Below are 14,952 nucleotides of genomic sequence, written 5' to 3'. Positions count from 1 at the left end.
TGTTGGTTTTGTACTGGGTTTCCACAGCACAAAAGACAGCCCGACGCTGTACGCACTTGATCATGGACTACCGAGTAACCTGTGTGTCGAGGTCCAGGAAGTTGGCGCCTACATACATACATACATACATACATACATACATACATACATACATACATACATACATACATACATACATACATACATACATACATACATACATACATACATACATACATACATACATACAGCGAACTGGGTGAACTTCCCAAACAATGCTAATCGGATTGAGATTCTGATGTCACACACACACATGCTGAAGAAGGGACATCACTTTTAAAGCCTCCTTAATGGAACGCTACTACAAGTATTATTGCTCTACTGGCTTGATCAACGTGAACGGGGTGCAGATGTGCATCAGGCGTACGTGACCTTTATAAAATACGAAGCGTTGTTTGCGTAATACCGGATGCTTTGCGGTAGGTTTTTGCGCAATGTCGTTTCGGGCCTCGAAAAAGAAAGAAAAAGGAAGAAAGAAAAAAGGAATGAAAAGGAAAAGCGTCCGATCGTGGAATCGAAGCATTCTGTTCTACAAATACGTAACTATGCATTAAGTGAGGTAGCCAATACCTGCACTAATTTATGTATCTCTGTGTGCAACAAAACAACAACGACAAGAAAAAGAAGAAGTTAAAATGTGTTAATAAAGACAAATACATAATAAAGTATGCCACGACGGAGAGTTAAAATTAGCACGTAATTTCTGTCTACGCCGTGACAGAAATGCGGGAAAGACTTCGCAGTCTCTAACCGTTGAGTGCAGGAGCTCTGTACGTACTAAACATGGACGGCAGTGCTAAACACACTGCTCAGCCCAAAGAACCTCGTGTCTGATTTCATTTCTTCGCTCGTTGTGTAGACAAGGATTGGCCCGTATATCCCTATCCTCGTTCCCACGACGGCCCGCGCGGTAACTTCTGGAACGAAGGAACAATCTCAATGAGAAGTCTCCTAGGAGTGACTGGAATTGAGCAAGTTTCTCCGCCAGTGGTGAAGCTTATATAACCGGCTGTCTGTCTCGCTGTATACTTTGTTGTTGGGTTTCGCTAGCAGAGGTCCGCGATACCTTCCTGAGCTAGTAAGCCACGGCCAACGTGCACTTTTACGTGGCACGACTCGCAGTCCACGAGTGTAAGCCAAAGAAACAGCAGCAGCAGCAGCAGCAGCAGGAGGTGTAGCACGTCTCGCAGGTCGTTCCAGACCGGCGCCTTTTCTTTGTTTACTCAGTCGCTGGGCGCGGGACTCAATGGACGGCCTTTTGCGAGCGAAAGAGGATCCCTCCCCTCTCCCCCCAAGGGCCCTCTGCAAGCAGCTGCCCTCTAGCGGATGGTGAATACGCGGGCGCACGGGCTTCCGCTCCCCACTTCCGTCCTCACTCGAACGAGTGTACCGTCATTACTCGATCATAACGGCCCTGCTAATTTTGCGCGCTCGCCGGGCAAGCCAACGACGCATGGCCGTGAATGGCACTGGCTACCGATTCCACGTACACCCTTAGGCAAAGTTACGCCCTTTGGGGTGTATCTCTGCCACACAACGATAATCGTCATCTGCCTTGCTTGCGTTTCCTTTCTTGAAAACGCCGCACCCGCTACATTCCTGTCGGGAATGCTATGCCATGCTGATAACGCGCATGCCGTTCGTTAGTGGAAAGTACCAGGCTCGCAGCGTTAAAGAAAGGAAGTGCGGACAAGACAGATGGCGATTATTGTTGTGTGGCAAAAGGGTGTAATTTTGCTTAAGAGTGTAGTGGCTTTAACTAATTGCAGCGCTAGATCTAGAACCCCCCCAAATACTGCAGTACTATAGGTAACAACACTGGGTAACGCACTGAGGTACGTTGTATACAGGGTGATCATTATAAAGTTTTATTTTAAAGATAGCTTGTTGTAGGTAACATAATTCTTGTCCTTGATCTGGATTGTTCAGAGAGGCGGGCATTACTTTCACGAGAAATCGAAACAAATATTCAACTAACCAACAGAAATTCATTAATTACATCTGAGTTAGTTACTTTACGGCAAATGTTGCAATTTACGAATTGTAGACGGTGAGTTTGCAAGGCGGAACCACTTTGAATGAATTTGCAGAATAACGTCAGTTTGGAGATATGCGCCACCAGACTTCCCAAAAATTGCACTGTTCTTCCACTTACTTTCGTAACAAAACGCGCTTTTATGCACTGAAGCACAAAAGTAAGCGGAACGCCTATGTATTTCGTTCGACACCTTGGCCAACAAAATCTCCAAACTGGTGCCATCCTGGAAATTAATTACAGGTATAGCTTGTAAGCTCACCGGCTATAATTCGTAAGATGCAGTGCGTGCCGTAAAGTAATTAGAAGTTATTTTGACAATTTTTGTCAATTAGTTGAACATGTGTTTCGATTTCTCGTGGTAGTAATGTCTGCCTCTTTGAATAGTTCAGCTCAAGGACCAAAATTATGCTATCTGTCACAGGCGATTTCTTGAAGTTACATAAAACTTAAAAAATGATCTCCCCGTATAGGTAACTCGTGGAGTAGGCAGAAAATTTTTACCGGGACCACCCACTTGAACGGGGACAAGGAAGGGTAGGGAGCGCGCGGAAGGGCTGGGCAGGCCGCATACTAACACGAAAATATCGGGCGGGGGAAGGGGGGGGGGCACGTTTTCGGACACGCCTCCTGGCTACGCCACTGTAGGCTAGAGCAGTGCACGGGCGCTGTGCCGTGTACTGCACCGCCCTGGCCCGGCACTGGCCCTGCACCTGTAGGTGTTTACCTGCCCGAGACAGGCTGGCCGAGTGGCTCAAAGCAAGACCTGGGCCCGGCCCGAGCCCGAAAAATATCCGCGGGCGCCTAAACACTTACGAGTTGGGAATGCTAAAACATTATAATGCCCAGTTGAACGCCGCTGAGCGGTCCTTCGAGCTATGAGCTCCTCGCGGGCAAGCGAGCGCGTTAAGACGCTTGGCGCGCTTTGATTTGGCCTCGCCGAGGCGCAATTAGAACTCGGGCGAGAGCTTGCGCGGACAAGGAACGCGCGGATAACGCAGACTTCCGTGGCCTAGGGTGACGTGGCGTCGCGGCAGTGCCCTCTCCCCTCACGCAATTACTGCGGCAGCAGGTGTTCCCTTTCGCCCGCTCTGTTCTGTCGATGCCCGAGCCAGGAAGCGCGAGCCAACGTCACGAAGGCGCGAGGCGCGCTTGTGACGTGGCGTCGCAGCAAATGCGAAGTAGCGCTGCTGCAGACGCCGCTGGCTTTTTTCGCTCAATGGGCCATTTGACGCTTCCACATAAAAAAAAAAGGTACCTACTGGAGCCGATAGCCCTCGCGGTAGCCACCACGGACGCCGAGGTGATAATAAGCGACTCGCAGGCAGCGATAGGCAACTACGCTAGCGGCCGGTTCTCCCGGAAAGCGGCCCGCATTCTCCAAATTCACGAGGGCAATATTTGCCGCAAGAACAACAGTTTCCTCGTATCCATGGGCCCCCGCCCACACGGACCCTCCGCTCCCGGGAAACGAGATAGCCCACGCCGCGGCTCGAGGACTTACATGCCGAGCCGCGGCGCCCGCCGGCAATCTCGACGTCTCGCCCACCGCGAGAGCGATGCGGGAGTGGACGTGAGGGGATCGCATGGCCACCTTGAGAGACATCACGCAACGCTACAGATTGAACAGATGTAAATACCTACCACCGCACGCCAAACTAAACAAGAAACACGTGGTTGCATGGAGGCAATCGCAGGCACGCACATATCCGAACCCGGCGATCCTTCACCTCTGCTACCCCGATATTTTTTTCGTCCGACGACGGAGCCAGAAGAACGCTGCAGCACATGCTGTGGGCGTGCACCGGTAGGGAACAGCATGAGTCCCCGACGAACGGGGTAGATGCATTGCAGTCTCGAACCGAGGAGAGCGTTGGGAGGCGGCCCTTCTCAGCCACGACCTCGCTGATCAACTGTGGGCCATCCGGCACGCCGAGGGAGCCGCCCGGGTCCAAGGACTCGAGGCCGTCACCTAGGCTGGGGTTCTTATGGCCCCACACCGCCCAAATCTCCGGACATTTACAATAAAGTTTTTCACTCACTCACTCGAGCCGGCCCAGCCCGACCGCAAATCCGGCCCTACCGAGGCCCGACCGTGCCGACGGGAGCAAGGCGTTTAAAATAGCGGTAATGATGTCATGTTGGTGCATGCTTTACTAACGACTATACTTCAACCTTCAGTAATTTATTTTGTATACAAGGGCACCAGGGGGAAGGAAGGTGACCAGACATGCAGGATACGAGAAACGTCTATTCAGCTTTTCTGCCTATTTTCTTTTCGGCTATTTTTCTGCATGTATACGATGGTGGGAATGGTCAAGAGCGTTTTGGAGTAGAGGTTGTAGCAGGCAAAATTATCTGTGTAACACTTGTCGTAACTTTAGAAGCAGTTGCCATTGCAAGAGAAACACAGGATGAAAGCCAAATTGGTCCGGTTAGAACGGGCGAGGCGGGGCAGTCAGAACGGGCTAAGGTTGTGGAGCCGAGGTGACGTGACACCGCTCAGCCCGGCGGCCATGTTGCTCCTTTCAAAACGTTGGAGTGAGGAAGTGCGGCAGCAGCAGCGAGCGAATTGACTTTCGTGCAGCGTCTTGCATCCAACGCGAACTAAGCCACGAAAACACAGCACGCGGCGGACTCTGACCCCGTCGCAGATGGCTTTCAAGGGGCCCTGAACCACCCCTTTGGATTGGTGAAGTAACATAGTCCGCGGTAGCATACGCTGTTGTGAACATCTCAGCCAAGTTCTGCTGTCGTACGCGGTTCGTGGAGGTCGCAAGCGAAGCGCTAAGTCACCTTTTTCTCATACGCTCTCGTTTCAAAAGCCCCACGGTCCTCGCTCTTTTCTGTGTGCTTTATTTCGTCATAAAGCACACTCCAATACACGGCTGCTATTGGTCGCTGCGCTCGGCTACACCGCGGCCACCGCGAGGTGCCGCCACGAGTCCAGTGGCTAAGCGCACTGCGGCTCTACGAGGACAACCGAGTTTGGCTTACGTTTAGCGCGGCATAGGCACCAAATCGGAAATTTGAACTGCGCGCCACGGTGACGTCTCCGCCGTAGCATTCGCAGTGCAATGCATTGGCGGAGGAAGGGGAGCACAGCTGAGGCCGTGTTTGAATGCCGATAACTCCGCTTCTGCTGAACGCATTGAAGTACTTTTTGCGGCAAAGTGGTTCTGAAATAGCCTATCTTCACTTCAAATGTATTTCTCCACTTCGATAAAACGTGGTTCAGGGCCCCTTTCAATATACAGCGGCCCAGGCGGGCGCGCGCGACCGCCCAGGCCGCCTAGATTAGAACGCGCTTCCCCCCCCCCCCTCCCTACACTCCTCCCGGAGCCTTGCTCGCGACGGAAGATGGCGCGCTTCCTCCCTATTTTCCTCCGTTGCATGCGTGAGATTGAGCCGCGATCGCCGGCTCACCCTCACAAGCGTTCCTCGCACATACAGCATACGACGCGCGGCGACGATATTATCGCCCGTGGACTTTATACGGAACCTCACGGCGACGGTGACGGCATAAATGCGCCAAGAGTGTCCATATAATTGCTATCACAATAAAAGTTTGTTGAAATAAAGCACAAGTTTTATTGAAGCTACAGAAGGACGGATCTGAGACAAACCCACGTGTCATCCATCAGTCACCACAAGTATCGTCGCGTTGCTGCTGCGTTCGGTCGTGGCCGTGCACTCGTACGCCACGAGTGAAGCGTCGTACCTGTGCTGGACGCAAGCGCAAACCCCAGATTATAGTTTGGCATATTACGTGCCCACAACTACTTGCTGAATGCCTGATTGATTCGGGCTCTATTCCACGTCATCAAAGCGAAAACTAAGAGTGATACTGTTTAAAAACTTATGCAGATCTGCCTGCACAGGCAGTTCGTGCTCTTTGGCGGACAAAATTTTCGTGACAAATTAGTGCCACCAAACACATAATTAACAAACATTTTTTAAATAATATCTTGCTATCGCGATTAGGATACATGTGTTGATGTTTGAAGCTTTTAAGTAAATTGTATTCGCAGACGCTTTCACTTGGCTTAATTTTCCTGGAGCGCTTCTTGCCCGAGATATCAAATCATCAAATTCTATGCTAATTTCGCCGTTAAGTGGCATGGATCTCGACACAGCGTCGAGCCGCCATTGTGACGTAGCTAATTGCTTCGTGCGGCAGCATATATGCTTTGCAAGCTGGGCGAAGCTGATAACAGCTACGCTCTTATCAAAAGCAAGCAACGAAAACAAGCAGCTGGCTCTATAGATTCCCTTCACCTCAACGTGACGTTCTCTCACGGCTGGACGTTGTGTCCAGATCCGCGCCCTGAACGCGAAATTATCTGAGTGCAAAATTTGACGATTACTATCTCGGAACAGAAGCACTCCGGGAGAGTTGCACAGAATGAAGTCGTCTTCAAATGCGATTGCCCAGACGTTTTAAGCATAAACACACACCCTAATCCTGATAGCAAAACATTTATTTAAGATATTTTTTTTTCGTAAATTATGCGTTTGGTGACTCAATTGTTCCGGAAAATCGTGTTCGCCAAAGCACACGAACTGCCTGTGCATGCAGACTTTGCGTACTAGCATCGCGTGTTTATTAAAATTACTTTTAGTTAAACTTTCAAAACCCTTATATATCATCATATTTTGCCGAGATATTGGTCCATTAGTGAACATTTCAATATATACCGATCATAGCACTCTCGAAGGGAACATGGATTACGGCGACTATTTCATTCGAAGTCTCGAGCATCTTCCTACCGCTGGCTTCGCTACGTATCACATGCGCGCAGTGTTGAACTTTCTAAAGGTCGAAATAGCGACTGCAAAATAGCGATCTTCCCTTCTTTTCTTTCTTTCTTTCTTCCTTTCTCTCTTTCTTTCTTTCTATCTTTCTTTCTTTCTTTTTTTCTTCTGACGCAGAAATATTTTGTGTGCGTACCGCCCCCCCGCCCCCCGCTATTTCCGCCTCGCCTGTAACTGTATACTGACGTCAATGCTGACTCTTAAAAAATTTCGGCAGAATCCGCCTCACGATTACAGTCGAAGTTAGTGCGATTAGCACTCAAGCAATCTAGAGACACACTGTATTGCTGAAGACATCTTTATTTGCAATCTGTAGTGGTCCTTCTGAGATTTCCGTCGGTTTGGCTATATGCGGGACAACACTGACTCCGGGATCAGCCCACTTTGCTGACACCCGTTCACCAGGGTCTGTCATCACCATAACGGTATGACGACAATGGGATGACGATGAATGTGTGACGACCATGGAGTCACCACTATACGGCATGGAGAGAGTCGTACGACGTTGATGGAACGATCCCGACGGAATCAGGGCCACAAGCACATACCAATATATCTAGTGACCCAAGCAACAACTTGGGTTGCTGGGACGGCGTAAGGGGTTATATAGAAAGACTCAAAATGCTTGAAGTAGGCTAATAAGGACATATAATCGCGTTAATACACGCGGAACGCAGGAATGTTATTAAACTTAAGAAAGCGCTCAGACGCCAGCTGATTTGGCATGAATACATTATACATCGCAGTTTGTTGTTCGAATACGCGCTGTTTTGAAGCATACCTATGTACTCATTACACAATATTTATTCCGGTGCATGACAGAAACGCAATTTACGTTTAGGCCCCGAAAGTTCTAAAAAAATGTAGAAAATCTCATAAATTCACATGACTGAAACACGGAATTAACTATCCTGTAATTCTGCGCAAGAATATACGCAGTTATTATCTGTAAGAATTGCGGCACAACTCATCCCACGATGACTGTCGACCTTAATGCGTGAGCATTAAATCCGTACAGCGGCACATCGTACTGCTATCGTCGAAACCAGTTATGTATGAGGTGTGTATACTGCAGCGGGACTTTCGCGCTCGCCTAAGAACACTCGGCGCCATCTAGCGTCGCCGCTGCGAAGCTGGCGCATGGCCTCCGAAACGCATGGCGCGGCACCGGTACGTGCGAACTTTGAGAATAGCGTCTTACGGCAACCGGGGGCTCCTCTCGCTCGCTTCTTTCAGGACACGCTGCGCCGTCTAGCGGTACTGCCGAGAAGTGCGCGCATGGCCTCCGAGACGAGGAGCGTGGCATACCGGTGCCTGCGAACGCTGAGAAACTTGCTCTCGCTTGCCGCACACTCGGTGGCACCTACTCACTGACCCAAAGTTGGCGAGAGGTTCATTAAAGAGTGGCACGCACCCGGTGCATTTGTAGCGCAGCCAGCTAATGCGTCTGGCTGCTGTCCTTGAGCAACCCTTGTCATGTGGATTCGATTCCGCTCAGCATCGGATGCACTTAACGGACATTTTTCGTCATTGTGGAGCAGCACATTCCCAGTGGCACATACATGTAGTCACTCAAGTTGGAGTGAAAGACGTTCATTGAAGGGCGACACACACCTGTTGGCGCATACCTGGTGACCCAAGTTGCATGGTAGCAAAAAAGTTTGTCAAACTGTTTCTTCAAACAGCGGTACCTATGTACCCAGTCTCGCATCTCGCAGTGACCTATGTCGAGGTTGTTGGAATCGCACCGCTGGCGCGAGTTGTTGGAACCTCAGTGCTGACGCCCGTTATTGCAAATGGGTCGCAAGCCCCAAGGGTAGCGTTGGCCTGGCGGCCTGGGGCACTGGAAGCATCCGAAGGTCCCGGCAAAGCATGAGTCGACTGGTAACAGAACAACTGGTTTATTCTAACATCGCAAAAGAGCGCGCGGTCAGGTCGACCGAAGTGGAGAGACGGGAGAGCACGTAACTCAACGGATGAAATCGGAGCCTCTCTCTTGACGTCCGGGGGCAGCTGCTCTTATAGTCTCGGAGTTGAGGGCGAGAAGGAACGTCTCGGGATGAGACCACGTGACTCTGGGCCCGGACCGACTGAGAGACATGTTGAGACGAGTGTAGTGACGCATCGCCAACCCGGCGACGGACAGACCTCCTCGCTTCTCACTTGGGGAGCTCCTCTCAACGGCTGCCGCGCTTTGACAAGCGTGGGCACACACACACACACACACACACACGAAGACACGTGGCACTGAAACACGCCTGGACGCGCTTGGCGGGGCGACTGCGGGAGCTCCGAACGGGCCAAAATGTCCGCCACTTTGAACGAAGCTCCGGCGTCCGTTGCATCCGCGCCGGCTATACCGCGCGTTGTAGGCGAAACGTAACAGACCGCCCCGCCGGGGGAAGGAGATCCCGATGGTCAGGGGACTGCATCCGCTGTCCGGAGGGATGTCGCTCGATGATGCTCATAACCGAAGTCGGTCGTCCTTCGGCGTTTCTTGAGCGCAGCGCACAGAGAAGGCCTCGTTCTCTCGTTCAGGTTCACACAGGACACTGCAAAGTGACTTCGGGAGAGTTGACATTTTTGTTCTCGTTTCCGGCAAGCGTTAGAACTACGCCGAAAGTCAACCGCTCAGTCAGCAAGCACGGCACAACCCTCACTAAGCCCTGCCAGGCTCTTCCCCTTTTATACTGCTGCCTAGTTCCTTACAGTAGTTTAGCAGCACTCAGAACGCGTCCACAAATCGGAAAATTGCACTAGAAAGCACATCATCACTTTGAAACACTACACAAAAGCAATATGTTAAAAATCCTGCCTCAGGAAGAAAAACATCAGTAACAAACAGTTTTGAGGCTGATTCCTACGTTAGGGGCTTCGACTTAAGCCATCGGCGTTACCGTTGAGACTCCCCTTTTTGTAACGCACCTCAAAGGAATATTGTTGCAAAGCGAGGCTCCAGCGCAGGAGGCGGCCATTTTTGGGAGATATGGTCTGCAGCCATTGGAGAGGGCAGTGATCCGTCTCAATGATAAACCTCGAGCCGGCTAGGTAGCATGACAATTTCTGAACGGCCCACACGATACACGCACACTCTTTCTCGGTGGCGCTGTACGCCTGCTCACGACTGGTCAGCTTACGACTAGCATACAGGACGGGGTGTTCTACTTCTCCATTTTCCCGTTGGCACAGTACAACGCCCATGCCTCGCTCACTAGCATCACACTGAACAACGAACCCTTTTGTGTAGTCGGGCGATCGTAGCACAGGCTGGCTTGTTAGGGCGCTCTTTAGGGCGCTAAAAGCTCTTTCCTTTGTCTCATCCCAGACGACTGTTTGCGGCTCTGTCTTTCTTAGAGCATCCGTCAAGGGAGCCGCGATATCAGAGTACCTGGGGATGTACCTCTGATAGTAGCCGGCGACACCTAAGAACGACCGAATATCGGTCTTCGTGCGCGGTTGCGGGAAGTCTCGCACAGCGGCCACCTTTATTTCAGAGGGGCGGCGACGACCCCGACCAATCACGTGTCCGAGGTAGACAACCTCGGCCCGTGCTAACTGGCACTTGGGAGCCTTGACTGTCAAGCCCGCATCGCGCAGGCGGGTTAGCACTGCCCGCAAGTGGGCCATATGCTCAGGCCAGGATGCGGAGAATATCGCTACGTCGTCTAGATACGGTAAAGCGAATTCTTGCTGTCCCCGCAACACTTTATCCATGAGGCTTGAAAAGCAGTATGGCGCGTTCTTCAAACCAAAACTCAAAACTTTAGGACGGAATGTCCCCATTGGTGAAATGAACGCCGCATACCTACTAGCCTCTTCTGTAAGTGGAACCTGCCAATAACCCCTGACAAGATCTAGGGTGGAAATAAACTGAGCGCTACTCACTCTCTCAAGGCGCTCCTCGATGTTAGGGATCGGATAAATTTGATCCTTAGTGATGGAATTAAGCCTGTACGCAAACTCTGTATATGACTCACTTCTGCCTTTCTCGTTTTCCCGAAACTTCCGACGGAAAGCCTCCGCTGACAGCCTGTACTTTTTTAGCAGACTCGATTTCACTTTGTCGAAATCCTCTGCCTCCTCTCTATTCAAGCGAGCGACTACGTCGGCCGCCTCGCCGGGTAACAAAGTGAGCAAGCGCTGTGGCCACGTTTCCCGAGAGAACCCCTGCTTCTCGCACGTTCGCTCAAAGTTAACCAGGAACAAACCAATGTCCTCTCCAAGCTTAAACGGCCGCATCAGGTCAGTCATTTTGAACAATACTCGTTCTCCTGCACCGTGTGCCTGACTTCCATTACGAGCGCGTTCCATCTCAATCTCGAGACGCTTCATTTCCAAAGCGTGTTGACGGTCGCGCTCTTCTTTTTTCTCTTGTTGCTCCCGTTCTATCTGTTCTTTACGTTCACGCTCTTCTTTTTCTTTCTGTTCTGTTCGTTCACGCTCCTGTCTTTTTGCCGTCTCCCTCTCCTCAATGGTCTCAAGGCATTCCGACAGCTCGTCATCCTCAGCTTCTAACTCAAGAATAGCCCTTAGCAGTTCTGGTTTTCTGAGTTTGTCTGAGACATCCAGACCCAACTCTCTCGCAAGCTCCAGCAATTTCGGTTTGCGCAACGACTTCCAATCCATGGCTACTCTGAATGCTGCTTTCTCTACTGCCTACTATTGTCTTGCCGCAAACTAACCCGGCAGCAACGACAACCACAATTACCAGCTCTGTTTCTGACACTAACAAAAGCCTGGCAAAACTCAGAAGAAGAAAGTCCCGCACTCACCAAACCTCGCAGCCAAGAATTCAGCGCAGTCGTTCCGCTGCAGGCAACCAGTCATCACACAGGGCTCGTTGCACTGCTCCCGGATGGTCGTTGTGCTGCTCAGCATACAGTCAACCGCATCTCTTCGCTGCTGGCCTCCGTTGTCGCGATCCCACCGCTGCCACCAGCTGTTGGAATCGCACCGCTGGCGCGAGTTGTTGGAACCTCAGTGCTGACGCCCGTTATTGCAAATGGGTCGCAAGCCCCAAGGGTAGCGTTGGCCTGGCGGCCTGGGGCACTGGAAGCATCCGAAGGTCCCGGCAAAGCATGAGTCGACTGGTAACAGAACAACTGGTTTATTCTAACATCGCAAAAGAGCGCGCGGTCAGGTCGACCGAAGTGGAGAGACGGGAGAGCACGTAACTCAACGGATGAAATCGGAGCCTCTCTCTTGACGTCCGGGGGCAGCTGCTCTTATAGTCTCGGAGTTGAGGGCGAGAAGGAACGTCTCGGGATGAGACCACGTGACTCTGGGCCCGGACCGACTGAGAGACATGTTGAGACGAGTGTAGTGACGCATCGCCAACCCGGCGACGGACAGACCTCCTCGCTTCTCACTTGGGGAGCTCCTCTCAACGGCTGCCGCGCTTTGACAAGCGTGGGCACACACACACACACACACACACACGAAGACACGTGGCACTGAAACACGCCTGGACGCGCTTGGCGGGGAGACTGCGGGAGCTCCGAACGGGCCAAAATGTCCGCCACTTTGAACGAAGCTCCGGCGTCCGTTGCATCCGCGCCGGCTATACCGCGCGTTGTAGGCGAAACGTAACAAGGTGAAAGAGGTTCGTTGAAGAGCGGCGCATATGTACACATTGGCACATACCCCGTGACCCAAGTTGGTCCGATGGTTGGTCTCGAACCCTGTTACACAGCAGCCCGATGCGCTGAGCATCCGAGACCACGGACTAACCAGTACCACAGGTAGGCGGGAAGACGGTTAGATTCAAACGCACCTAAATAAAGAAAGAAAGACAGACAGACAGACAGACAGACAGACAGACAGACAGACAGACAGACAGACAGACAGACAGACAGACAGACAGACAGACAGACAGACAGACAGACAGACTAGAAGCAAGCGAGCGAGCGAACAAGCAAATAAGCCAACACTCCTAACGAACAAAACGAACGTTCCTCCGTGACTGCCATCTCACAATTTGTACACCTACACGCGTTGCTCACCGCCAGCCCATCTGCGTGGCGAGGCAAGTGTAACGTCAAAAAAAAGCAGGTGGCGACCCACGAAGAACGTCACTCCCGTGATCAGCCTCAGGTTTTTCCCGCCTCGCTACACCGATAGCATAATGGCAGTACGAGCGCAAGCGCTCAAAGGCCCCGGTTTCCTGTCGCTCTGCATACAGAATAGTGCGTATCTATCAACCCCGCAGTGTGCAGTAATAGTGCGACAGCGTTGCAGGAACACTTCCGCGAATAGTGTATCCGCTTCGACATGCGAGCGAGAACTCAAAGGGCCGATAACTGCTATGATGAATGACTTACGTGCAGTTATCAAGGTTATCAGAGCTTGCCTACGGTTCGTTTCAAGTGCAGTTCAATCCTCATTTATATAGAGAAGAAGTTAGCAAATAGAGAGCTGACGCCGCTGTAATGCGTGATGTAACAGTGAGTCATATAGTGAGTGTTTCAAGATGGCATCGCCACCATTATTTATGCTTCTGCGTCTTTTCTGGATTTCAAGGCATGCGCTCACAATGACATTGACCTCTACGATGTTCCAAAATTATAACCTACCGAATATTGTTGATGTGCCTTATCGTAGTTATATTACTGGTACTCAGTAGTACTCAGTGCATTATAGAATATGGACGAACGAGAACTAGACCGATATTTCGCTATACTCAATAACACATGTACCAGCAAAGCGAGCTTCTACAAACGTTACTATAAATGAAACTCTAGTTTCAAGCATGGCTGTTCAGCTGCAGCATGGAAACGATCGGTACTTCATGAATTTGCTTAAGCATCGTCCTTCTGGCTTCAGATAGCTTTGCCACTTTACAAATCGTTAATTCTCCCGACATAACGTATATAAATGCAACAGCTCGCAATGATTTTTTATGGGGTTTTACGAGCCAAAGCCACTTTCTGATTTTGGGGCACGCCGTAGTGGAGGACTCCGGAAATTTCGACCACCTGGAGTTCTTTAACGTACACCTAAATCTAAGTACACGGGTGTTTTTCGCAATTCGCCCGTACCCAAATGCGGCCGCCGTAGCCGGGATCCGATCACGCGATCTCGTGCTCAGCAGCCCAACACCATATAGCCGCTGAGCAACCACCGCGGGTGGCTCACAGTGATTATGCACACGCGAAGGGACTAATTGTCATCATGCGCTCTGTCAAATTAGTAACTCTTCTTTATTTAAACAACGTCAGCATGGCGACCGCACCGACCGCGCCCGATCGCCTGCAGCACTACAACTCTCCGTCTCTTGTCCCGCCAGAAACCGCACACCGCGGCTGAATTTCACTTCCGTGTCAGTCTCTCCCACGTAACAAAGGACGTGATAAAGAAACGACAAATCATGAAAGTGCTTAACTCAAGAGATTATGTAGAATTCGCAGGACTGTCAAAGCCGACGAACACGAAGAAAGTCAGCGATATTCAAAATTATTTACGTCGGGAAAGTTGAAGCAGAAAAAAAAAAAGAAAAAGTGGCCGCAACATGAAATCAATGAGAAGAAAATTTGGCATAAGACAGAGCAAGATGCGTGCAGGGAACGATAAGCAGGGCAATGTTATCATTAGTTTCGACAATGTAGTAAAAGCAGCAGAATAATTATGTACTGATCTGTGTATACAGTACCCACAGGAGCCACGCAACCTTCATTGTTAGATTAGGATACACAGGCTCCTTCTCTAACTAGTGACAAAGCTGGAAGGGCCCTGCAAGACATGTCCCTGAGAAAAAAGCGGCAGGAGAAGGTGGAATAACAGGCGATTTAATCAAAGATGGAGGAGATATCATGCTTTAAAAGTTTGCCGCCATTATACGCAACGCCTCACAACCTCAAGTCCACTATAGAGCAGTTAAATATTTGTATAGGAGAGAGGAGTAGTATAATGCCAACATTATGCTAATCCATAAGAAGGGAGACGTTAAAGAACTGAATAACTGTAGGCCCATTAGCTTCCTTTCAGTATTGGACAAAATACTGACCAATATAATTTCGAAAAGAATCAGGGCAACACTTGACTTCAATAAACCGACAGAACAGGCT

Source organism: Dermacentor andersoni, chromosome 6 (genome assembly GCF_023375885.2).
Source record: "Dermacentor andersoni chromosome 6, qqDerAnde1_hic_scaffold, whole genome shotgun sequence".
In the NCBI taxonomy this organism is placed as follows: domain Eukaryota; kingdom Metazoa; phylum Arthropoda; class Arachnida; order Ixodida; family Ixodidae; genus Dermacentor; species Dermacentor andersoni.
Note: the sequence above shows the minus strand (reverse complement) of the source record.